The sequence below is a fragment of the Rattus norvegicus genome, chromosome 7 (assembly GCF_036323735.1).
Source record: "Rattus norvegicus strain BN/NHsdMcwi chromosome 7, GRCr8, whole genome shotgun sequence".
NCBI classification, from domain to species: domain Eukaryota; kingdom Metazoa; phylum Chordata; class Mammalia; order Rodentia; family Muridae; genus Rattus; species Rattus norvegicus.
In genome coordinates, this window is record NC_086025.1 from 86,441,860 (window position 1) to 86,466,215 (window position 24,356).

The 24,356-nt window shown below is 43.6% G+C and overlaps 2 protein-coding genes across 3 annotated transcripts in view; both read right to left on the reverse strand.

Moving 5' to 3' along the window:
* The window catches only part of Ext1 (exostosin glycosyltransferase 1), a 278,838-nt gene that overhangs the window by 176,209 nt on the left and 78,273 nt on the right, over nucleotides 1-24,356 (reverse strand). The window lies entirely within an intron of this gene.
* The window catches only part of LOC134479904 (keratin-associated protein 10-6-like), a 235,995-nt gene that overhangs the window by 135,573 nt on the left and 76,066 nt on the right, over nucleotides 1-24,356 (reverse strand). Inside the window, exon 1 of the mRNA XM_063264625.1 lies at nucleotides 1-24,356. This exon is cut by the window's left edge and continues 135,573 nt beyond it; it is cut by the window's right edge and continues 76,066 nt beyond it. The gene's annotated coding sequence lies outside the window, so the exon portion shown is untranslated.

Below are 24,356 nucleotides of genomic sequence, written 5' to 3' on the forward strand. Positions count from 1 at the left end.
CAGAGCCCTTCAGCCTGGCTTCCTATTGTTTTTCTTCCCTCTGCCTCTGCTTCTGCATTCAATGGCTTATAAACAGCCCTTTTTACACCTAGGAAGAAAATCGAGTACAAAAGTTGTTTTAAAACTTCAGAGAAAAACATTTTATTTTTCATAGCCAGAACATAATCTCAGAGGTAAGCTTAAAGCCACAACACAAAGTCAAGGCTTTACTATTTTTTCACTATATACTGACAGGGAGAAAGACATGTTCTGTGTATGCATGTGTGTCTGTATAATGTACCTTTGGATTCCTTATCCCTCTAAATACTTGCAAAAAGCAAAGTGTACTTCTATTTCATCAAATATTACCAAACTTTCTCATGTATCATCATCAAATGACAAGTTACATTTCCAAAGGGAAAAAAAATTGTTTAAAAAAAGAAAGGAAGGAAGGAAAGAGAGACAGACAGACAAACAGACTTGCTTGTAGAAGAGATGGATGAAAGGGCTAAGAAAGGGAAGGGAGATGGAAGGGAGGGCGTTTGGGTAGCATTAGGAACCATGAGCTGGTACCTCTCACCTAGAAAAACACTGTCATGAGTTTGGCTGTATCTGTAAAAATTCTCAAGATAAACAATCCTTAAAAGAGGCTGAGTCAGGGGTTGGGGATTTAGCTCAGCGGTAGAGCGCTCGCCTAGCAAGCGCAAGGCCCTGGGTTCGGTCCCCAGCTCTGGAAAAAAAAAAAAAAAAAAAAAAAAAAAAGGCTGAGTCAAGAAAGTCACAGAACAGTGAGTATAAAGCTTGGGACTAAAACTCTTATCAAAAGCCTTCAGTCCTGTTCCAATGAGAGTAGCAGTAGGCTGAGCCCTAGTATCCCAATCATCTCTCAAACCCGCAGATCGTCTGAAATCCATACAGGCATAGAGGAGTCTTAGAACTGTGCAACTTGCTTCTGCTTCACATGCTTGCCTATAAAGGGAAATAGCCTGAGGTGATCTTCCTGCCTAAAAGACAATGTCTCCGCTGTAGCTAGGCACTATTTAACTTCTTATTGGTCAATAACATGCCCTAGCAAGCAATAAATATGGCTGGACCCTGCAACTGCCCTTTAGCACTGCATGCATCACGGAGCTTATGGGCCCTTGGAAAAAAGCCAATCTGAATAAAGCCAAGTGGAGGCCAAGTGTTGTTTCCCAGTGTTCCCTTGCAACCAGAAATAGAATCCTTTGTCAGTCACCTCAGCACATCAGAGATGTGTCCGTAATGAGGAGGATGAGGGAAGCCAAAGAGTCTATGTATATAATAAAGAAATCTGAACCAGAAAAGAGCAAAATCACCAGACTACACAATGGCAAGCACACCCTATAAAAAACAGTAGCTCACTCTCATGATCCTGTAAGTTTTCATCATTTGATAAAAATATATTTCAGACTTAAATTGACTATGATAAAGCACACAATGAGCCAGTTCTGGAGAGACCACTACCAGGTGAGGGAGGCACCAGAGAGCCAAGTGGTCTTAACCTTGTGCTCCAAAGGCTATCACCTCATCAGAAAGTCTCTAAATTTCCTATTACATACCTCCATCTCACCATGGACCTCAGTGAGCTGAAGGCTAGCCTGCTAGTCTACACGGCAATTTCCAGGCCAGCAGGGGCTACATAGCTAGGGCCTGCCACAAAAACTAACAAACCAAACACCTCCAAGCAGGCACCCCCTGTCCACTGGTTTATTTTTAGGGAATAAATTCAGTCTACTGTAGTGATAAGAAATACACATTGTTAAATATACAAACGAAGATGAAGATGCAATAGTTAACCAAGTTTATGATGGATTAATGAAAGCAGAGTGAGTGGGCGCGCCTCTTCCTTTTTAATCTCAAGTTTACGATTTCTAAGCCAGTGATTCATACCAAGTGTAAAACTGGGGGGCTTTTTCTTCTCCCACTGCTTGGAACTCATGAGGGTTGGGGATGCATGAGAAAACAAACACAGAAAAGAGAACGGACCATACAAAGAGGAGCAAACAGGCTGTGGCTAGAATCCTATCCACCAGTTTCAGAAGAAAAGGTTTCCTGAAACCCAATGAGACGCTGTAACTTCCCCACTGTTTTAGTAGCCTTTCTTCAACATTTACCGAAGAAACTTTAGCTAGCTAGCTATTTGGTTTTTTGAGACAGGGTTTTCTCTGTGTATCGAGGCTGTCCTAGAACTCATTCTGTAGACCAAGTTGGCTTCAAATTCAGCCTGCCTCTGCCTCCTGAGTGCTGGGATTAAGGGCACATGCCATTATGCCAGCCCTGTTTTTATTTGTAATGTTGCTTTAAAGCAGACAGAAGGAGTCCCTCTAGGAAGAACACGTTACTTCTTGTGTTAGTTTTGATACAAAGTCGCAGTCTGCAGCCCAGGTCACCCTGCAATTCGCTGTTGACACAAGGCTGGCCTCAAACACAAACTGATGCCCCTGCCTCGGTGCCAAAGTGCTGAGATTTTCAGTGCACCTTGTCCAGCACCATTCAGGGGAGCCTAAAAGGGAAGCATTCCAAATAAAATAAGTTCCAAATCAGATTTCAGCATAACTGTCTTGCTAATGAGGTCACTTTTGATGCATTAACAGTCTACATTATACCAGACAAAGTTAAATCAAAACATGTATCTGCACTTTTCCTGGTAGGTCCTTTAGCTCCAAACAGCCACTAGGAAAATAGACTTCAATAATTCCCAGATACCACTATAATGGTGGGTCTCAACCTTCCTAACGCTGTGACCCTTTAATACAATTCCTCATGTTGTGGTGACCTCGGACCATAAAATTAATTTTGTTGCTACTCTGTAACTGTAATTTTGCTATTGTTATGAATCATAGTATAAATACCTGATTGCAGGATATCTGATATTCAAATCCTATGAAAGGGTCATTTGACCCCGAACGGGTCACAACCCATAGCTTGAGAAAAGATGCATTATAAGCTTTTGCCTAATATTCACAGGGATCAAGCTCTTTATGTCAAGATCTAAAATCAAACAGGGAAGGTGAAAAGTACCAATTCCCTTAAAAGCCGGACAGTAACACAAGCAAGATCAGAGAGACAGATCTTGCAAATTTGTATCTATAAACTCAGAAACAAAAAACAAATAACAAAACTTTGCAGACATTTGAAATTCTCACAGGCAACACATTCTACTTGCCCCATAATCAGACATACATGTTTAAGTCAAAATATACATTTCTTCCACTTTGATTTCCATTTAAATATTTCTCAATATAAAGCATAACAACCCACTCTTTATTATATCCTTAGAGACAAACCCCACAGAAAAACAGAACTCCTTGGAAATTGACCTCCAGCATAGCTAAATAGCATCCTTCATTTTCTTATTTACTTACTTCAAACATGGCCTATTTTCCCATTGTGTACTTATATCTGCTTTCCCTCCTAGCACAAAGAACTAAAAGCCACGGCCACCTTCACATTCTAATATGCTGACAAAATTCTTAGCAAATGGCAGATTAAACTTTTTTTTTCTGAAATTTCACTGTACTGAAAAAATAAGGCCTCTTAAAAGACAGTCTGAAGTCAGTATTTAATTTTAAAAAAAGGGGGGGGGGTACAGTTTAAGCAATTAGACCTGAAGGTTCCAGGAATAAAAGAAAACCAATGAGTATACAACCGCCCAAATCTTAGAAGGAGAAACTAAACTGTGAACAAAACCATAACAATCCTCAAAAGGACACAGTAGATGCTGTCATATTTTTCCTGTTTCAAGCCACAATGAGAACTTCAAAGAACAGGGACTTACATACATGTATGTCTGTGTATATGTGCATTTTTATATGGGCATGTGTGATTTACTGGGCCTGAGATGTGATCTAGAGAAATATTCAAAAACTAAAAGGTCTTTTTTTTTTTTTTTTCATTTAAGAATGAGCCAATGCAGGAGGAAAAGAGAAGGGTGAGCAGAATATCAAAATATTCAAAGTGTCTGGCTGAGGAAGAGGAAAAGACGATGCTTCAAGCGTACAGGTACCACAGGACAAGGTGAAAGGAAGCACAATATAGACATCCACCAAGTGCAGTCTGCTGATCATCTCCCCAGCACTTGACAACAGCCTGGACCCTCTGTTCTCAGTCTCTGCGGCTGGAGTTCAGCATCCTCGGAGTTCTCATTGAGCTTCCCTCACATCACAAGTCAGGAAATTCCTTCTCATGCCATCTCACGGACAGCACTGCCTGCAAACAATCAGATTGCCCACATTCTGCAGGCGATGGGCAACCTCTGTACCTTCAGATATTCTGGTGAGTTCAGAATGACTGCGCTGATGAAGACTGAGATTAAGGTATTTAGAAATATGGGGTCTGGGGCTAGAAATGTTGCCCACAATAACCCTCAGAGCTCCAAGGGCTAATGGAACATGGGGGTGTTTGACCATCATGATCTTCATGTTCCCAGCATGTGAAAGATGGGCCTTTTATCCGAACTTAATGAGATAAAGGAACGCAGCCTTGAACCAAAGAATGACGTGCAGGATAGCTCAGAGCAACAAAATGGCAGTAAGGACTCAAGTTCCAAAGTAAACAGGTGACTTAGGCCACCACGTGTATCAACAATGCCACTTGTCTTTGAAGGCTATCCCTGGCTTCTCTACAGCCACAAACTATCAGAGTTAAGGAACAGGAACATAAGTGGTCTGTGTCTGAGCTCTCACCATTTTCTACATTCTAGGTGACCTTTTATTACAATGGGAGAATTCAGAGGAGGTATCTGAACAATAATTCAACAGACGCAGCAGTGGACAGCTATGCAGTGTTTAGTGTGTGGTGGGCTAAATTACACACATGTAACTCAATAACCTGTACAGCAACCACTCGGGGTTATTACGGATTTATTCTCTTCATTTTACAGAGGAGAAAACTCAGGAAACCAGCAGTCAAATAAGGTCACAAGACCAGGTAAATGAGGCAGCCAGACATCTGGCAAGAAGTGTCGTTTGACATGTATACTCTCCTCTAATAGGCCATCTATCCACCTTTTGTACTATGTCATATGTACATCAAGATTGTAGAATGATTTGAAACTCTTCAACAGGAAGTAGATTACCCAGGAAAATAGCACATCTATGATTCCTCATCCTTTGCCTTCTAAATGTGTCTCATTAACTACTATGCTTAATGTACTCCCATGCAATGAACTGCCATGGATCTCCATCAAGTTGCCATTACAATTAACACTGCACAACAGAACATCCCTTCCCCCTTCAGTATGAACACAGCTAAGACAGCATGCACATGGCCTGTTGATGTATAGTCTTCTTAAAAAGTAATGAGTCCTCTCGGGTGTATTGGGGAGGTGTGCTACCTAATTTCATAGGGCTCTGGAAATCAATTCAGTATCCCAATCTTACAAATCCTCTTGGCAGTCCAGGCCTTAAAACTCCCAGAACTAGTTAGCATTTTGCTCAGAGTCTGTCTCCCCACCCCAACCCCCAGTCACTGTCTAACTGACTCCTGGAATTTTCTACAAGTCCCGAGAGAGCATCAACAATGGGGACACGCCACCTTTCCTGCCTTTGTTTTTATATCAGATGTGTTAGAATCATTAATACATTGGCTGCAAAGGACATCAGAGTTCTTCCACCTCTGAAGGTTCTATGAACAACTAAAAGGATACAATGACTGGAGGGAGAACATGAGACCAGATGCCAGCCCTTTCTTTCAGGCATTGTACTTTCCTTACAGAGAACTGGATCAAGTGTTGGGTTTCTCATTTGTGAAATGGAAATGATACTTTCCTACTTCTAAAAGCACTGTGACACAAAAATGGGAGACAACTGAATCTCAGTGGAAGCAATATGAGAGCTGAGCCAAATAGTCCTGAGCCCAAAGTCCCCGTTGTCCCAACACCCTGCGATGAACATCTTAGGCTGACATCTAATCTCTGAGTCTCATATTATCTGTCAACTACTATGCACATGTAGAAGTCACTTTGGAATAAAAACAGACTAGAACCTACTTTACGTCTAGCTGCCCAAGCTAGAAAATGTCATTTAGACCATAGCAGTCTGGGATTTCCATTAGAAGGACCTGGGGACACTAGGGAACACAGCGTCTTGAGAGGACACTTAGCTCTGAAGGAGTATCACCAGGTAGAAATGCAACCATGGGCTGCCTAGCCTTCCCATGTTTTGCCCTATGCATAAAATCCACAGTTTTCTATCAAACTGTGGGAGAGGGTGGGAGAGTCAATGTTTTAAGAAGTTGGTAACTATTGCATTCATTTTCGTATTATAACACAGGACCTGACAAAAATAAGTTAAGGAAGGGTGCCGCTGGGATTGCAGGTTCTAGGTACTGCCCATCACAGCTGGAAGGCATGGTGCTGAGGGCAGCCCTGGCTGGGAGGGCAAGAGAGGCAGTGGGTCACATTGTGCCCAGTCAGGAAGCAGAGAGAGAAGAATACTGGCTCTCTCTCCTTTTCGTTCAGTCTGGGAGACCAGGCTACTGGATGGTGCCATTCACACTCAAGATGGGATTTTCCCTCTCAGATAAACTCCTCTGGAAATTCCCTCCTGAGAGATCGAGATGTTTCTCTTAGATCAGCTCAAAATACTGCCAGTTGACAGTCAGACTAAGTACCACAATCATAACGAACATGTAGAGAGGATAGACAGGTTGTATAAGATCCTTTGCACCCTTGCCACGGTGACAATGAATAGATTGAACAGCCTGAAGTAACCTCAGTGGATCCTGAATGTCTTTGAGACCTTACTACAAACCAGAGGTCCCCACCTAAAAGAATATGCCCTGAGAAATCAGTATGTACTTACATCAAAGTTTAGCCTACAGTTGCATGGAGCTTCAGGGGTTTCTGAAAGCCCACTTAATGCTCCCAGGTTAGAAGAGCAAACATGCCCCCCCCCAAAAAAAATTCAGATTCATTCAAAGACAAACAGAAAAGCTTTTCTAAAACAGAAAAACTATTTGACTGCTTCCCACATGAAAAGATATAGACCAACATACAGCACACACAAAGTCCTGGGTTCTGCACCAACAACACACACATACACACACACACACACACACGTGCCAACACTCCTCAGTCTTTTTTATTTCTCATTAGATCTATTTATTTGATCTATTTATTTCGGGTATGAGCTTGCCTGGATGTGTGTCTGTGCACCACATGCATGCCTGCTGCCCTTGGAGGTGAAGATGGTGTCAGATTCCCTGCAGGAGGAGTCACGGATGGCTGTGAGCCACTATGTGAGTGCTAGGACCCAAACCTGGGTCCTCTGCAAGAGAAACAACTGCTCTGAAGCAGGAAGCCATGCCTCTAGACCTCTGTATTATTTTAAAAAGAAACTTTCGTGGCAATAAAAGCAAAGCAACATTATAGAAGCATTCATTTTAGCAAAGCAAGAATAGTGGTAGAGTGTCCTGCTTTAAGATTTACACTTAAAGTATATATAACGTATCTTTGAGCCCTCAGATTTGCCTATTAAAAAATACATTGACACTTCTGCCAAAAATTTTGGCTTAATTTGCCTAAGTTCCCTTTTGAATAGATGCAAATACCCAAAACAGTAGGCCAGAAGCACAGTGGCCTTCGGAATCAGCCAGACCACACATCTCAAAGCTAAAGCTTTCGTTCACCAGTCTACCTCATAAGCCCTAGCTTCCCACCTGAGACATCAGGCTAAAAATACCTTGGCCAACAGCAGCTGTTGGTCACAGGCTGCTGGGATTAAACCTTATGCAGAAAGCACCTGGACTTACACACATGGGTGGCAGCTGCCATTCTCACTGTCTAAACTACAGGGTTGAGCGTACTCATTTCTGTTCCCGAATAGCAGCGCTGTGGGCATTTTGTCAACACTTCTACATGCTTCGGTGCTGTCTCTCACCACAGGGAAGCACTGGCATTGGCTGGGGGTTTTTGTTTTCTTGAGGTTTTTTTTTTGGGGGGGTGCAAGGGGCTGTTCTAGAAATTACAGTAATCTTCCCTCCAGTCCCTTGTGGAATCATGGAATACTTTATTCTACATATACTCATCTGTTTTCCCTTCATGTATATGGAGCTCTTCCCCTGTTAACACTGTGTGAAGACATTTGATGCCACTTTCCTTAGGCTGCAAGCCTCCCACAGTAAACAATGCAGCCTGTAAACACACACAGACACACACACAGACACACACACACACACACACACACACACACACACACACTTTGACAAGGTTGCTGCAATCCTTTTCTTAAAAAAAAAGAAAGAAAGAAAACAGCTTTAGCTAGGTTTTACTTACTTCTGTTTAAAGTGTCTTATATGTAAATAAAGGCAGTAACAATCACAATAAATGAATTCATTTATAAATGAAAATGGCGGGCAGGACACGGCCTGTAATCCCACTCACTAGAGAGGCTGAGGAAGAAAAAACACAATTTTAAGACTATGCAGGGAGACAGACTATATTTCAAATCACCAAGCTAAACCCAAACAAAAAGAACAGAGGTACTGTAGATGTATAGAACCCTTAGTTCCCCAAGTCAAGCAAGCACTCAGCAAGTGGGGAAGTGGTGGTTTTTACTTATTAGCTTTGAAATACGTTCCAAGTGATGTCCCTACTAAAACATTTAAAAGGTATTAATGTGGAAGGCCCCGAGATGTGAGGTACCCCGCAAGCAAAAGGAGGTAGTATCAGTTTAGTGAAGAATGAGGCTGGATGTGCCCGGGTGCCATATGCAATCCTGACTTCAGAAACTTCTAAGTTCTTCACGGTAAAAGACACCCACCCACACCCACCCATCAACTGGGCTTTGGAAAGTAACCTCACCACCAGCAGACCCTGATGAACTCCTGATAAACCAACAATGTGTCTGAGAAATACAAAATTCTCCTTAGCCAAATTACGTTTCCTGGGTTCCCTCCACCTTGGAAGGAAAAACACAAACTATGCTGGGCCCCATCCACCCATTCGAAAATGAGGCTAAAGGACGGAACTTCTCATGGTTCTGACAGGGACAGTCAAGAGAAGAATATGAAGCAGGAGTCAAGCTAGTGACCAATGAATATTTCCATTTACACTGGTAGGCCATTTTGAATACACCAGCATTCCAGCTTCCTGGACCACAGGTGAACCGATTGTGAAGAAGCAGCTAGGAGGAGGCTCAGAAGGAACTGTGTAGTCAGTGGCCTATGACAAGGTCATGGGTTTGATCCCTAACTTTTAATAGAACAATCGTTGTTCACCAGCGTCTTTGTGAGTCCCGGAAAAGACAAGACCCAGCCCTTGGCAGGGCATGCCCAATTATATTCTCTGAAATTTTAGCTTACTCCACACCTCCCATCTCCACTTCTACTTTCCCTAAATCTCATCAAAACAAATGAGAAACAACACTTTGGCCGCCAGCTGGGAAGAACTCCAACTGTGACTGCTTACCAAGAAAACCAACATAAATAGCACCTGGAAGTGTCACACTGACCTCCCTGACATCCATCTTGCCTATTTTAGAGCAGAGGCTTCGGAGCACTCCGGATACTAGCTAGCATCCCAGTCCTTATGGAGGTGTTCGCCTGCCACCGCACACCTGCTGAGCAGCTCCTGTTACCAGGGACAGAAGGCACCGTTCTCACGGGCAGGGCAGCGCAGCAGTACTAAGGTTAGTGCAAGCTGCCTCGCACGTCATAAATGTTTAAGGACTCTCTTGGCTCACATCTCACTCTTTCTCACTCCAACCCATCTAAGACTTCAATTTTTTCATTTACTAGAAGCCACCTCCACAGCAGCCTCTCCCAGTGCTAAGGTTTACAGTGCTACCCCAGTGGGGAGCAAGATCCAGGACAGCGTGCTGTGGGGTCAGTCAACTCCGTCTGGAACAGGGTCGTGAGAGGACAAATAGAGTGAGGGAGGAAAAGAAGAGGAAGGAAAGCTTAGAGGCAAGAAAGTAGATGTGCATGCTTTTGTGAAAATGCACACACACACACACACACACACACACACACACACACACACCCCACAATTTGTCTGCACCATTACAAACACTTGCCAGCTCAGCTTCACCACAGAAAGACTTGGTCAAAGAGGCTCTCACAAGCCACAGCAGTGAAACCCCAACGCCACTGCTCCTTCTTAAGTATTCCTCAGCATTATGCTGGCCACCTACACTGTGCTCCCTCTGCTGACTTAGCCACTAAGTACCTCCCTGTCCCTGTTGGAAACTAAGGCAAGAGTTGTCCACCTTGCAGTGACCTACACTGGGATATCTAGAGATGAGAAAGCATCCAGTAAAGCCAGAGTTGCGGAGACTGGCTTTTTCAGGCAGTGCCGGGGATTGGAGGATTGAACCCAGAGCCTCACTCAGGCTTGGCAAGCACTGTTCCACTGGGCTAGCCCTTGCACCATGGCTAGCACTTCACTTAGTTCACTCAATTCTCGAGACCCTCTGGGATCAGCATCACTAACTTGATTTTGAATTACGAAAGAGGCTCAGAGGTAAAGACAACTTACCCGTTCACATATGTAGAAAGGACCATTTCCAATGTGTTTAAATCCAAAATTGCCTGCTTCTTTGACTCTCCCCTTCGGCGCCCCCACCCATCAAGCTCCTTACAGCTCTCGTTTGGGTTTGCTAAGATCAGGTTCCCCCTGACATGCCTCTCCAACATGCAGTTAATATTCACTTTGAGACAAACTTGAAGTGCGTCTTTGATCTCACTGTTTCAAGGAACCCCTTTAATCGCTTAGAAATGGGAACAGTCTGCTTTCATAAGTGGTTCTAGGAGGCAGGCTGTTTGTGACAGTCAGAGTCCCCGAGAAAGAACAAGTCTGTGAGAAGCCCGCAGACTGACTCTCGGCCCATGCATGCTCATCACGGAAGCAGCGGCTGCCATGATGACACGCCTCCAGTCTTCAGGTGTTTCATGATGGCTGTTTACTGACAAATGAGAACTCACAGGCTCTCCTCCAAGTGAGAAGCCTTTACATAAGCTCATGCCAGACAGCCACTTTATAAGCCCAAAGCAACTCTGTGACCAACATGAGCAAAGAGTGGCTGGGCAAGAAGCTTGCCACAAGCTCGAAGCCAACCTGGGCTGTACAGGAAGACCCACTGCCCTCTGCCCCCAAAATTGTTAAGAGAGTTACATAAAGCACCCTGAGCATACAATACAGAAAGCAGGTCCTTAGACCTAATTCCTGAAGGTGTTACTAGGGCTCCATGTCAAGAGCCACCTCTGGGGTGACCCTTTGTGTGGGGAAAAACTATTCTGAAGATAAAAAGGAGTAAGTAGCTAGAGTCTGGAGGTCAGAGTTCACTGTCAATGATGCTCCCATAGACCTCACAAAGTCCTCCAGGCTTCAAGACTGTCAAAGCCACAGAGCTACCACAATGCTATTGGGCTGGTAAGTTCCTAGTACTTTTATTATTTTATGTGTATGGGTGTTTGTCTTTATGTATCCCTACGTGTCTTAAGCCTAAAGAAGTCAGAAGAGAGTGTTAGATTCCATAGAATTGGAGTTACAGGCAGTTGTGGGTACTGGGAACCCAAGTCCTCCAGAAGATGAGCCAGTGAGTTCTCTTAATCACCAAAGCATCTTTCCTCTTCTTCCTCCTCCTCCTCCTCCTCTTCCTCCTCTTCCTCCTCCTCCTCTTCTTCCTCCTCCTCCTCTTTCCCCTCTACCTCCTCCTCTTCTTCCTCCTCTTCCTCCTCTACCTTCCCCTCTACCTCTTCCTCCTTCCCCTCTACCTCTTCCTCTTCCTCCTCCTTTTCCTCCTCCTCTTCCTCCTCCTCCTCCTCTTTCCCCTCTTCCTCCCCGCCCCGCTCTCCTCCTCTTCCACTACTGTGCAGGACAGGACATTGTTCCAGACACAGTGCTGTCTTACCAGGCTGTCCATAGAGCAGCAATCATGACCAGCAGGAAGTCTTCAGCATTAGGTGACAGTGCAGTGCAGAGATTAGAAGAGAGAAGCTCGGTTGTCACTCCATCTCTACCCATCACTCTATTGATCTGCGGACCTTATTTTTCTAATACCTTCCACATCCTCCCAGTGGAGGTGATAATTATGACTAGCTGTCCGGGGCCTACAAGAACCATGTATGCAAATGTCCTACTATGCCAGGCTCTCAGTTTAATTTTGAAGCAATCCTGTGACGATCTAAAATAGAAAAGAGCTGACCCAAGAGAATTTTCATCAGTCTAAGGTTGGTGTGGGCAAGACAGTGAGATCCTATGTCCCAAAGCCAAAAGTAGTTATTACTCTTGTTACACACACTTACAAAAAAAAAAGTCATATTGTTTTACTTTTAAATTCACCTTTATGCTCTGATGCTAAACACTACAACAAGCCATTCTCTCAGTTTGTTATAAAATGAAGAGACTGATTCTTGAATCACTGGAAACCGCATGACAAATTCTCACTCTTGTAGCTAAACTCAAGCTAACAGAAGCTTCCAGGTTGTGGCTGAAGGAAATGTGAACTACTCATGTCTCTGCTGACGGCCTTTTATTACCTGAGCTACAGTCTGTCTACTTTACCAGAGAGGGCTGACACAAATAAGCCCCAAGAGGACAGAAGGACAGGACAGGACTGAGCATAGCATGTCATTTAGAAAGCCAAGATGGACTTGGAGTCAGAAGTGAGAAGGGCAGCACTAAAGACCTAAGGATCACACAAGGTGTCTAGAGAAGACAGATGAAAACACAGGACTGAAATGCAAAGGCTTACTACGAATTAGTTGTACTGCTTTTTAGTATACAATGCTAACATATCATGGCCATTCTCTATTTTACCTGGAATCTTCCTGATACAGAGAATGAACTTGGGACTTAAAGAAATGTGGTATTTGAATCTGGGCCATACCACAAACTATGCGTGTAAGCACTCATTAATTACCTCGCCTACCTAATTCTCACTTCCCCTACCTGCAAATGGCATCTCCACAGGTCCATTCCTTGTGTGAAATGAAGCAAAGGTATGATGCACATCTTCTAACGACAGCTTCATTTTAAGTGACCAACACATTTTAGTTTTCTTCACATTTTAGTTTTCACTTAGAGCACCCTTCACATACTTTCTACCAGTAAAACGGGGCTAGGTGTACTGGTAGTAAATTCAAATACATTTTCTGGAAAGCACAGGGCTACTTCATCCTTCTCATAGATTCAAGAATTCCATCGTTCTCAAGTTAAAAAATGGCCCCTCTTTCCTACTCAAAAACCAACAGCAACAAGAACCAGTATCTTTGATTTCTCTAATAGTGATAAGTGCATGTTATGGGGAATAGCCTTGAAGTTCCTCTCAGGAGTGGATGCACTGTCCCTCTCACATCCCTGCACCATAGTCCTCCAAAGTCACATCTCAGGACATCACACTGGAAGTTGCTAGACGCGAAAGATTTCCATGGACCAACTATCGAACTGTCACAGCAGAGTTTCTTCCCGAAGAATACTGTACTCCAAGCCCTGGAGCCAGACTCACCTTTCCCAAAGTTAACACTCCTCAAGAGAAATAAAGAAGCCCGACTATTCTGCTACGCAGGGGACTGGCACACTCTCAAGCAACCCCACGATAGAACTGTCAAAACCTTTCTATGAGCAACCGACCAGATCATCCAACACTCTGTTTTGGAGCATTTGTGTCAAATTGGCATTCCAATTTCAAGACCGTACATAAAACCCCATTCAATTATTTAGCACTATACAGATTTTTACATAACTCTTGAAGTTACTGACTCAATTCATTTTGCTTTGAACTACAAGACAGATTAATCTAAAATGAATTAAGACAGGCAACCAGAAGCAATGTTAGCACAGGCAGTAAACAGTCTTCCAACTGCTGGATCAGGAAGCTGTCTACAAGCCTTGCAGGAACTGCCACATCTGCTCACCATCGGAGCTCAAGAGCCAAGCTTTGACAAACCTCGCTTGTCCGGGACCTCAGAAGCAGAAAGGAAGGAGCAATGCTTTATTCAAGCCTTTTGTTTTCCCAATAAGTATTACCTTCCTCTCCAAAAAGGAAATGATGACAGCTTAGACACCAGTGTTTCCAGTTGTATCACAATGCACAACAAATATTTCATATTTCAATAATGTAAACCTTCAAATAATTTGAATAAGAGCTTATGCACATATGTATGCATATGCTGCGGGTATACATACACATATGCATTACTAAAGCTGGAGGTACAGGTTCAACAGTAGAATGCTTGTCTAACATCTACATAGTCCCAGGTTCTATTCCCAGCACATCAATGAATAAATAAGTTAGTTAATTAATCTATCTAAATTGTCCTGGCTCAGATTGCAACAATTATGGGAGATGCTTATTAGAATTGAATGGGAAGAATAAAGGTAGATGTTAAGAAAAAGCTGCCTAAAGCCAGGGATGCCTGGTATCACCAGAAGGAACAGGGTAAGGAGGCTAGAAACTGCCAAGGGAGCACTGCCTTCCAAACCTCAGGATCCCAGACTTCTTCTCCCCCCCCCCCCGCACCCCCCCCTCCCCGGCTGTGTAAAGAGACAACAATTTGCAGTATTCTCTTTCAGTGGCCCAAGGAACTGACACCATCCAGACATACAATGGGAACAAGGCCTGCAGATCTATAAACCCAGAGTTGGTTTCAAAAAACAAAAGGGACTTCAGTGTGGTGGGAAGATGGGAGGGAGGCATGGCTGACGGACTAGCCCCATTGAGGTCACCTTCTGCTCAGAGCCTTGCCAACCAGAAGGCTCAACTCTCTCAGGAGCTAAGCCAATCTGCAGCAGAGTGAACAAGAAGCAACAATCATCCCAGAAAAAAATTAACCTACAGCTTTAGGAGCACCTGCATTCTCAAAGTCATCAGTACTTCCTGCTTGCAGAATGCAAGCCAAAGGTTCCCACACCATCACAGAATATTGAGTTAGTGACCAGACAGGCGGCAGCAGCCCTCTGGGCCGTAATGGCGCTCACTCTCTTCCTTGTGCTGGTTCAAAGAAACAAGATCACCGTGCAGAAACCATAAAGATGAATTCTTGTGACACGTGGCATACTGGTAAACTTCCCAGTACATTTTAAAGATGGAGTATGTGCCCTCAAGGACTGGTAAGTTCATTTATAAAGATAAGGTACTCATCACAGAGAAGACAAGTGAAGCTCTTAGCCTAAGCAGATCCAAATCTGGTCAGTGGAAGGTGGCTTTCAAGCCTCCAAGACATTCCTAAGTAAAACCACCTCATTCGCCTCGCTCTCTCCTCTCTTTTGTGGGCTAATTAAAAAACTTGTCTCAGCTGGCCTGGTTTAATAATAGAATACTAGTTCATATTTAAACAACAGAGCTCAGTTTTGAGAGGTTTTGTCTCTTGTAAAACCTTGGGTTTTATTTGAAACAAACAAACATATGAAGACTATATGACACATTGAGAAGAGAGCTATTAAAGTAAATAGTAACAAAACTGAATCAGATCCTTAGGAAAGTCGTCTTTAGGGCCAAAGACACAGGATTCCCCTCCCTTCCTCTGGCTGAGTTACAACACTCTTGCCTCTGATTTAAAAAGCAGGCAAAAAAAAAAAAAATTTAAAATAGGACCACAGCCTAATGAACAAAACAGGTATCAGATAGAAAACCCTCCTAATTGGAAGATTACATTTTTAGTTATAACCCTGAAATGGATTTTGCAAAATTATCAAAGCAACTCAAATCTGCAGAATCTTAATTTAAAGCAACGTAATTCTAGCCGGCGAGGAATCTAATTGCTGGCTAAGCAACTGTTTCCAACTGTAATTGGCTTCGCACAACCCTGCACACAATCGTGCACACACATGCTTAAGCCACCTGACGTGGAAGGCATCTGGACTGGGCCCAGTGCTGCCAAAAGAATCTTTGGAAAAAAAACGCAACAAAAGGAATGAGCTCTCACACAGGATCCTCCACGCACTGGCTCAGAGCTACCTCACTTTCCAGAATCTTTCCCTGAAATGTCAAGAAGGAAATTAGTGCTCTTCATTGCATAATGCTTTTTTCCCTTTCCAACCAATTTCAATGCTTCTGAGAATTACTCAACAACCTATCACAGAAAGTTGTGACACTTGAGCACTGGCGCACACACACACACACAACAAGAAAGGCAAATTCACAAGTATGTTTGAGATTGAACTATGTCCTATCTATATGTTAAAGCTCATTATCTCTCGACTGTGATTGTGTATGGAAATAAGAGCACTGTTACGTAAGAGTACTTATGTTAAAAGAAGGTTATGATAGAGCAGAATGGGCCCTGAAAACACAGATGACTCGTCCCTACAGAGGAGAAAATCTGAGTGAGCCTGTAAATGGAGGGGACAGGAGGAGAAGAGAGGAAACTGGAATGCGTTACTGACTTGGGGAGGAAGACAGGAACCGGGACAAAGGTTCTGTAACTAAGGAGGTTAAATGATCAGAAATGAGGACCGAGACACGGAAAAGGATCTGGCAGTTAGATGAAGGAAGCAGCCTGCCAACACCCAGGTCTTAGACCTCTAGGCCCTTTAACTGCAAGGCTGGCGTGGCCTAAGCCACTGATTTCCACGGACTTTGCCATGGCTGTCCTAGTAAAGTAACAAAGTGGACAGACACACAGACATAGGTGTTTTTGCTACAAAGCTTTCTGGACCACTCTCCTAATTGTATGAACAAGTCTAGAGAGAGAGAGAGACCCACCCGTGAGTAGCCTTGGTTACTTCTAACTCCTTGATTGTTTGATTTGTAATGGTTGTGGGTAGATGAGGTTAATCACAGGACTGGGGAAACTCTGACTCACAATCCCAAGAGACTGGAGCTGCAGATTTTGTCATGCAGCCCTGAATTCACTCCAGCTCTGGGAAACTCCAAATCCCAAAGAGAACACGGTCTGGTTTTCTCTCTCTTCCTTCCAATACAGATGCGGGTATAATCTAATCGCACTGCCCCACTTCCCAAGCGCAATTAAAACTGGCCTTCATCCCTCCTCCGAATGACTATGCTTTACAGTGCTGCAATCTACGGTTCAATAAAAAAGCAACCATTGCACCTATCCCCGGCAAAGCTGTAAAACGGTGATCAATGGGCTTTTGGACGCTTCAGAAGCAGAGGAGGAAAATATAAAAATAAAAGCAAGAAAACGAAAAACCTAGAAGATACAGACACAAAAATAACAAAATAACATTATATTATGAATGCTTTAGAAATCCAGCCCTTCATCCCTGAAGCCTTTGGTTTCCTGAGTTTCATTTCCACACCCTTGGTCCTTTTTTTTTTTTACCTAGTAAGCAGTACAATGGGACAGGGAAGACACAGTAATAGGAAAGACAGACAGCATGTTATGTAGAGGGAGACTGAAGTCATGAGTGTGTATCTCGAGGCAGCACTGGGAACCACTGTACACTGTGTGTGTGTGTGTGTGTGTGTGTGTGTGTGTGTGTGTGTGTGTTAAAAAACAGAATGTGACACGGAGACATGCTTGTGAAAAGAGCTGGGTTCTGTATTTTAATGATTAAACAGTTAGAAGCAACCACACAGTAAATAATGGTAGGAATTGTAGAGCAGGAAAGAGTCACATCCTGTGACCATGCATCCCCCATCATCTGGACCCAGAAAAGGGATGCTTGGGCTCATCAGAATGACCTTCAGCCATGCCTTAGAGGCTGGAGGGAGGTGGAATGTTTCCTTCCCTGTCATTATGTCCCATTCTAATAAATTAAAAGGAAAATAAACTTTTCTGGGTGCCAGACACTATTTTAAGTACTTGATGTACTGTTAAAGATTTGTCTGCATCCTGCTTTTACAGTTGGATCAAGGCAAAGGTTAAACAATTCTGCCCAAAGCTAACAATGGAAAGTGGCAGAGATGAGGAACTCATGTCTGGCCCACAGAAGCACCAACAGCACAGCCTTCAAGCCAGTGGTGGCTCATAACCAAAAGCAGTAAATTCAACACACAAGAAATGGTTCTCATGTGGCAGACCTCTGACGAGCCCATTGTTGAAGACACCCAAAAATGTCAGGCAGCCCTAGTTTCAAAGGCTCCTCCAGTGTCTCCGAAACAAGTTGTTAGGTCTTTCTAAAAAGGGTCTAAATATAAATTCCATTATTTGGGACTTTATTAACAATCCTTATGAAAATGTCTACCCAAAGAGCATTTTAACTGAATTTCATTCAGAAATTACCAGCTGGCATAACAGACCCATCTCGGCTTCGGCAGTCACATAAAAGGTAAAGAGTTAACCTAACAGTATTTGAGATTTTCATGTTTTCAACCTTGCTGGGATTGGGAAGAACACCTCGTAGTCCCTTCTTTACGTATCACTGATTTCAACATTTACACCACATTCCACGTCACTCCTATCTAGATGCTGGTAAGTGTGTCTAAAATAGACTTGGATTTAAACCCGTCAAGTAAAGGCAGAACTATTTTAATTGCATTATCTAAAATGCATTACAGATGTGATAACACCCCTTACAACTATGCCTCAGTACATTATCTGATCAAATACAAGAATACTTTTCCTAATAATCAGCTGTCCAGAATTAGACAAGGAGACCAGTGTGGTTAATCGTGGCTGTAACATAGTCTTCATTGATTAGAATTCAGCACGTGCCCTTTGCAACTGAGCAGTAACTGACATGGCTTCAGGGCTGTACCTGGTCAAACAGCATCACATACGGGTCAGCATGATGGGGGGGGGGGGGGAAGAACAGGATGTGTAAAGTGTGAGTCTGTGTGGTTCTTCAGCCCTCACCAGGCTATTCTATTGGCCTCCCAGGGACTCCTTCTCTCCGGCCCACAGCTTCTCTGGCTGTAGAGTCCAATGCTAACTCTTCTGCTTCTGACATTATGCTTAGCTACACAGACCAAATAAAATGCTCCACGGAAAAAGTACACCACAAACTGTTAGGTTGTCATACAATGATGTTACTGAGCCACGCGGAGAAGGCAGAATTAAACCAAATCTTTTTTTTTTTAAATGTAGGTTAATTTTTCAATTAAAAATTTCAATTACGTTTAAATTTAATGTAAGTTGATATTTTTCAAAATTAAGGCACAGTGAATTTTACAGCTTCCGGTATATGTTGTACCTTAGAGCTGTATTTATGAGTTCGTTTCAAAGCTTTCCGATTTCAGCTAGAGCTGATGAAAGCACACACATTAAAATTTCTCTATAAATCACTTATTGTGTAAATTACTTTTGTTTAAAAAAAAAAAACAAAGGGAGGCAGCTCACATTGGTGAGAATTCCAACTGCATATATAGACCAATTCTATGGAATTTTTTCACAAGACCAACAGTAATCATCCATTACAAGTATTTTTATTCTAACTACTAATATTAGATCTTCAAGTGTGTATTACCCTAAAGTCCTGGGAAATTACTTCAGACTTGAAAATCCTTTTCCAGGTTAAGTCATTTGGTCACTAAGTTCTAAGATGTATGTATTTAATCTCTCTTTTGAGCTAAACATTTAGCTAATAATTGTCAGGAAGGTTTTGACATTAAAAATTTATGACTCAAATAAAACTGCTCTGTACAAGCTGAGGTACTGAGGAGGAAGTGCTATAAAAATGACCACTTCTGGAAGATAACCAATTTTAAAAACATAAAAATTGTCATTCAGGGTCGAGCAGAAGTCCAGCTCCCACCAGACTTTCTGTATGACAGTGGCAACAAACAGACTGCATGAGAATCCCTTCTGTGGGTGATCCACGGGAGGATTAGGGAAGGTGTCTGGGTATCTCTAAATCTTCCTGGAGACTCTGCCATCGGCTCTCTCTCACTCATTCTAGAGCACATATCCTTGTGCACTACAAACATACTCAGATGAGTCCTATTTGCTGGTTATCATCTGGACACACACATCCTTTTCCCTTCTATTTAAACTTAAACGACTTCCTTCTGCTGTAGAGAGGTGCCCTTTTATTACAGCCTTCTGGGATTTGGGAAGCAAGCCTGAGTTCCCCATAATAGTACCCCCACATCACTGTTCATCCTCCAATTCTCATCCTAATAGTTTTGCTCTTTACTTCTTAATCCACACTATCCTCTTAGTCGTTTAGTTGCCCTAACAGCCTACTTTAGTATACATATGGAGGGAGAGAGGGAGGGAGGGGTGGAGGAAGGGAGGGAGAGGTGGAGGGAGAGAGGGAGGGAGGGAGAGAGACAGACAAGAGAGAGAGGGGCAGAGAAAGGAAGAAAGGGAGGGAGGGAGGGAGAGAGAGAGAGAGAGGGAGGGAAGAAGGGGTGGAGGGAGGGAGAGAGAAGGAGGAAGGGGTGGAGAGAGAGAGGGAGGAAGGGGTGGAGGGAGGGAGGAAGGGGTGGAGAGAGAGAGGGAGGAAGGGGTGGAGGGAGGGAGGAAGGGGTGGAGAGAGAGAGGGAGGAAGGGGTGGAGGGAGGGAGGAAGGGGTGGAGAGAGAGAAGGAGGAAGGGGTGGAGAGAGGGAGGAAGGGGTGGAGGAAGGGAGGGAGAGGTGGAGGGAGAGAGGGAGGGAGGGAGGGAGAGAGACAGACGAGAGAGAGAGGGGCAGAGAAAGGAAGAAAGGGAGGGAGGGAGGGAGAGAGAGAGAGGGAGGGAAGAAGGGGTGGAGGGAGAGAGAAGGAGGAAGGGGTGGAGAGAGAGAGGGAGGAAGGGGTGGAGGGAGGGAGGAAGGGGTGGAGAGAGAGAGGGAGGAAGGGGTGGAGGGAGGGAGGAAGGGATGGAGGGAGGAGGGAGGGATCATATATAAGTCTACCTGAAGTCAAACAGGAACTTGGCTGAAATCCATGGTTTTCAAACAAGTCTCAAGACTCATAAAATCTCTGACAAATCAACCGTCAATGAAACTGAATCACAGGCTTTATATAAATTATGTTGCCTACAAGCAATGACCTACCTATTGGGTGTCTATGAAGTTGATATATATGAGTGTATCAGAGAGAAAACAGGAACACCAGTGCTGGGAAAGGCAAGAGAAAAATAGTGTGTATTTAACGGCTACATCTTCATTTCCCCGAGGTTCACTCGGAACTACCAAAGTTAAACCAAGATGTCTACAAGTACTGTTTGTTATTTTCGTCAGCTCATTAATTTATTATTTTATGGAATGCAACCGAAAGATTAAAAATCCTATATTTTTGTGATATAAAAACTATAGTATAATAATTATAGAGTTACATACCTAGGAAAAGCAGAGACAGGGCAAATATTTTCCCACGGTGAACATTTACAGAATGAGGCTTAACATTGACACACCTACCCCTGATTTGGCACCGTGTATTGCAATTAGTATACACACAAAATCATGTATCTAAACTCCAAAAATTAAATGGTTTATCTTCCATTCTAACCAAAATATAGTTTGCCACAAACTTTCAGCACCCTTTTTTAAAACATATAATTCTCAAAAAAAAAAAAAAAAGACAACCATACAAAAAGGATTATAGTACAATTTTTATGAAAAGGTTTTTTATTTGATCCATATTTTCTATTAATAAACAAAATGCAGTCTTTTTCATCCAAGTGTTAATGTGATGGTTTGATCAAAAGCCAAATGGATGAAGGGCAAGAAAGAGGGTCCGAGGGTTGGAGGATTTGGGTCTACAGTTTTAATCCATGTTCTAGTTAGCTTTCAGTTGCATTGTTAAAGCACTGACAAAAACTTAACTTGGGGAGAAAAGGACTTATTTATCTCACACTTCCCAGTCAGGAAGTGTCAGACAGGACCTCACTGAAGAACCTGGAGGGAAAAACTAAAGCAGAGGCCATGGAGGAACGCTGCTTACTGGCTTGCTCTCCCTGGCTTACTCAGACTGTTTTGTTACACTACCCAGAATCCAGGAATGGCACTGTCCACTGTGGGCTGTAGGCGTCCACGCCAATCAGGCTGCTCCTCGGCCAAGGTTCCCCCTACGCAGGAGACTCTGGTTTGTGCACAGCTGACAAAACCAACCAACACAACCTACATGTTATATATGACATGTCATCTCAAGGCAAGCTCACACTGTTTCCTAGAAATTAACTGATTGTTATGTAAAGTTTATGAGTAAGAGTTACGCTGCTTGAGATGAAGGAGGGTCAAGTTTACTTTCCCATTAACTACTGAAAAAGGAAGTCTGCTCTGAACTGGGAAAAGGAGACGTATTAAACTATTTTCAGGCACTTCAAATAGTATTACTGGCATACAGACAGCAGACTAATTATAAATAACCCAGTAATTCTTAATAATCCTAACAGTCCTGAGTACTGGCAACTAAATACAGTGTCACCAGACTCACAACAAGGGGAGGACAATGGGGACACCCTCGCTGGCATTGCTCAGACGAAAGCTTAGTGGGCCAATGGCAACTTCAAAGTAGAAACATCCCTGAGCCGATTGGAGGAAATGTAGACAGCTCCCAGGCTACAGAGGAAATGTGGGGATCAGAAGCAATGATGATCATTTCCAGATGCAGAGCCGTGTCTACAGATTAATCTTCCTGCCATTGACTCCAACACCAAGGCTGAGAGGATAGCACAGTGGGTAGTGCATGTCACTCAAGGAGGGGGAGCCAAAATCCACCCGTGTAAAATGGCCAGATGTGGTAGCACGGCAGGATACACTTATAACCCCAGTGCAGGGGAGTGGAGGCAGGTGGCTCCCTGAGACTGGCTGCCCAGTCACCCTGGTCTAATCAGCAAGTTCCAGACAAAGTCACTGTTTCAAAAACCATGTTGACTTCTGGCTCCACGTGTACACACCCATAGGAGCATGTATGCCCGAAGACACGCACACACGAACACACTCACCAAAGATTAATATGGAAGCCGGCCATCATGGTCCACCTCAACCTCATCACTCCGAAGCTGAGGCATGAAGATGATAAATTTGAAGCCAGTCTGAACCACAGAGTTAGATAGACTCTACTTTAAATAATGCTAATGGTAAACAATAATAATTGTTTAATATAATATTATATTAAACAATAGAAGAAGGAGAAGGAGAAGGAGAAGGAGAAGGAGAAGGAGAAGGAGAAGGAGAAGAAGAAGCAGCAGCAGCAGCAGCAGCAGCAGCAGCAGCAGCAGCAGCAGCAGCAGATACTGCTGAGGAGGGGAGGAAGGAACTTACAATAGAAATTAAGTGAAGAAGGGGATGCAGTATTGAGAATACATGGCTCTAGCAGTTCCTGCATCACAGTGTGCACCAGGACCAGTGAGGTAAACGTTGGGACTGTGGACCTCACACAAAGCACTGCTTCCTTTCTTCCCACTGACATTCATCCTCATGTTCCAGGGTCCTGATACATTAGAAGCCGGTTGCCTGACTCCAGAATCAGGGAACGAAGAGGGGGCTGACAGGGAGTCTACAGTGCACTCTGTCGTCACTTACTGTCCCCTTCCTTGAACCCTTTTCGACCAACTGCTGGCTTCTGGACAGACATAGAGGGCAGGCGGTCGGAAGACATCATATACATGTGTGTAATTGTCCAGAAAAGAACGTATTGCTTCATTAGTAAGGTAAGAGGGAGCCTTTATGCTTCAGAGTTAAGACAAAACAGAGGAAAAGAGTAGGAAAATATAAGCCAGGAGCTATTCTTAGTAACTGCCAAGACATCTCAGAGCTTTGCTGCTAGGCTTCTTAGTACTATTGTCCTCTCAGGAACTATTAGAAACAACAGAGAAAAAATGCCAGGAGTCCACAGATAGGACTGTGACTCAGGAGGCTGGATGTACCGTTCGGGTGCATGCCTACCTAACACGCATAAGACAAAGAAAGAGAAAGATGGAAATGGAATAAAAGAAGGGAGGGGAAGAGAGGGGGAGATGGAGAGGGGAGGAGAAGGGAGGGGACTAGGTCTAAGAACTAGAGCATAGCTCTTTTTCCAGGACATGTGTCAGGTCACAGGTATCAGTCAAAGAACACCGAACAGTTGGTTCTTTCCTTCCACTGAAAGTTGGGGGTATGCAACCCAGGTTTCAAGCCTATCTGCATGAGCCTTCTGATCCATCTGTCCACCCCTAATGTTATTCAAATGACCGCAAAGGTAACAGATTCTGCTGTTCAGTGACATCAAGTAGTCCAGGACACTGCAGCCCAGGGCAAGGGGCTTGAGACAGACACTTGACTGAGCAACAGCCCTGGAATGGTGGAGCCTAGAGAGCTGAGGCAGAGGGGAGAACAGGGCTACAGGAAGCTTGAAAGGAGGCCTGGCCCTTGGAGGAGTCGTCAGGCATCTTCCTCTAAGCCAGGGAGGGAGATGCTAGGGAGATGTTTAAAGAGCAGAGTAAAAGTAGTGGGTTATGAATTTATATCATAGCATCTTATCAGTGTGTTCATGTGTTTCCACAGATGGATCTTCTTCTATATACACGGAACTGCCTCACTCCAAAAAGGACAAAAAGGACTTCTAACAGGCTTTGCTTCTGAGAAAAGAAACTGAGAACTAG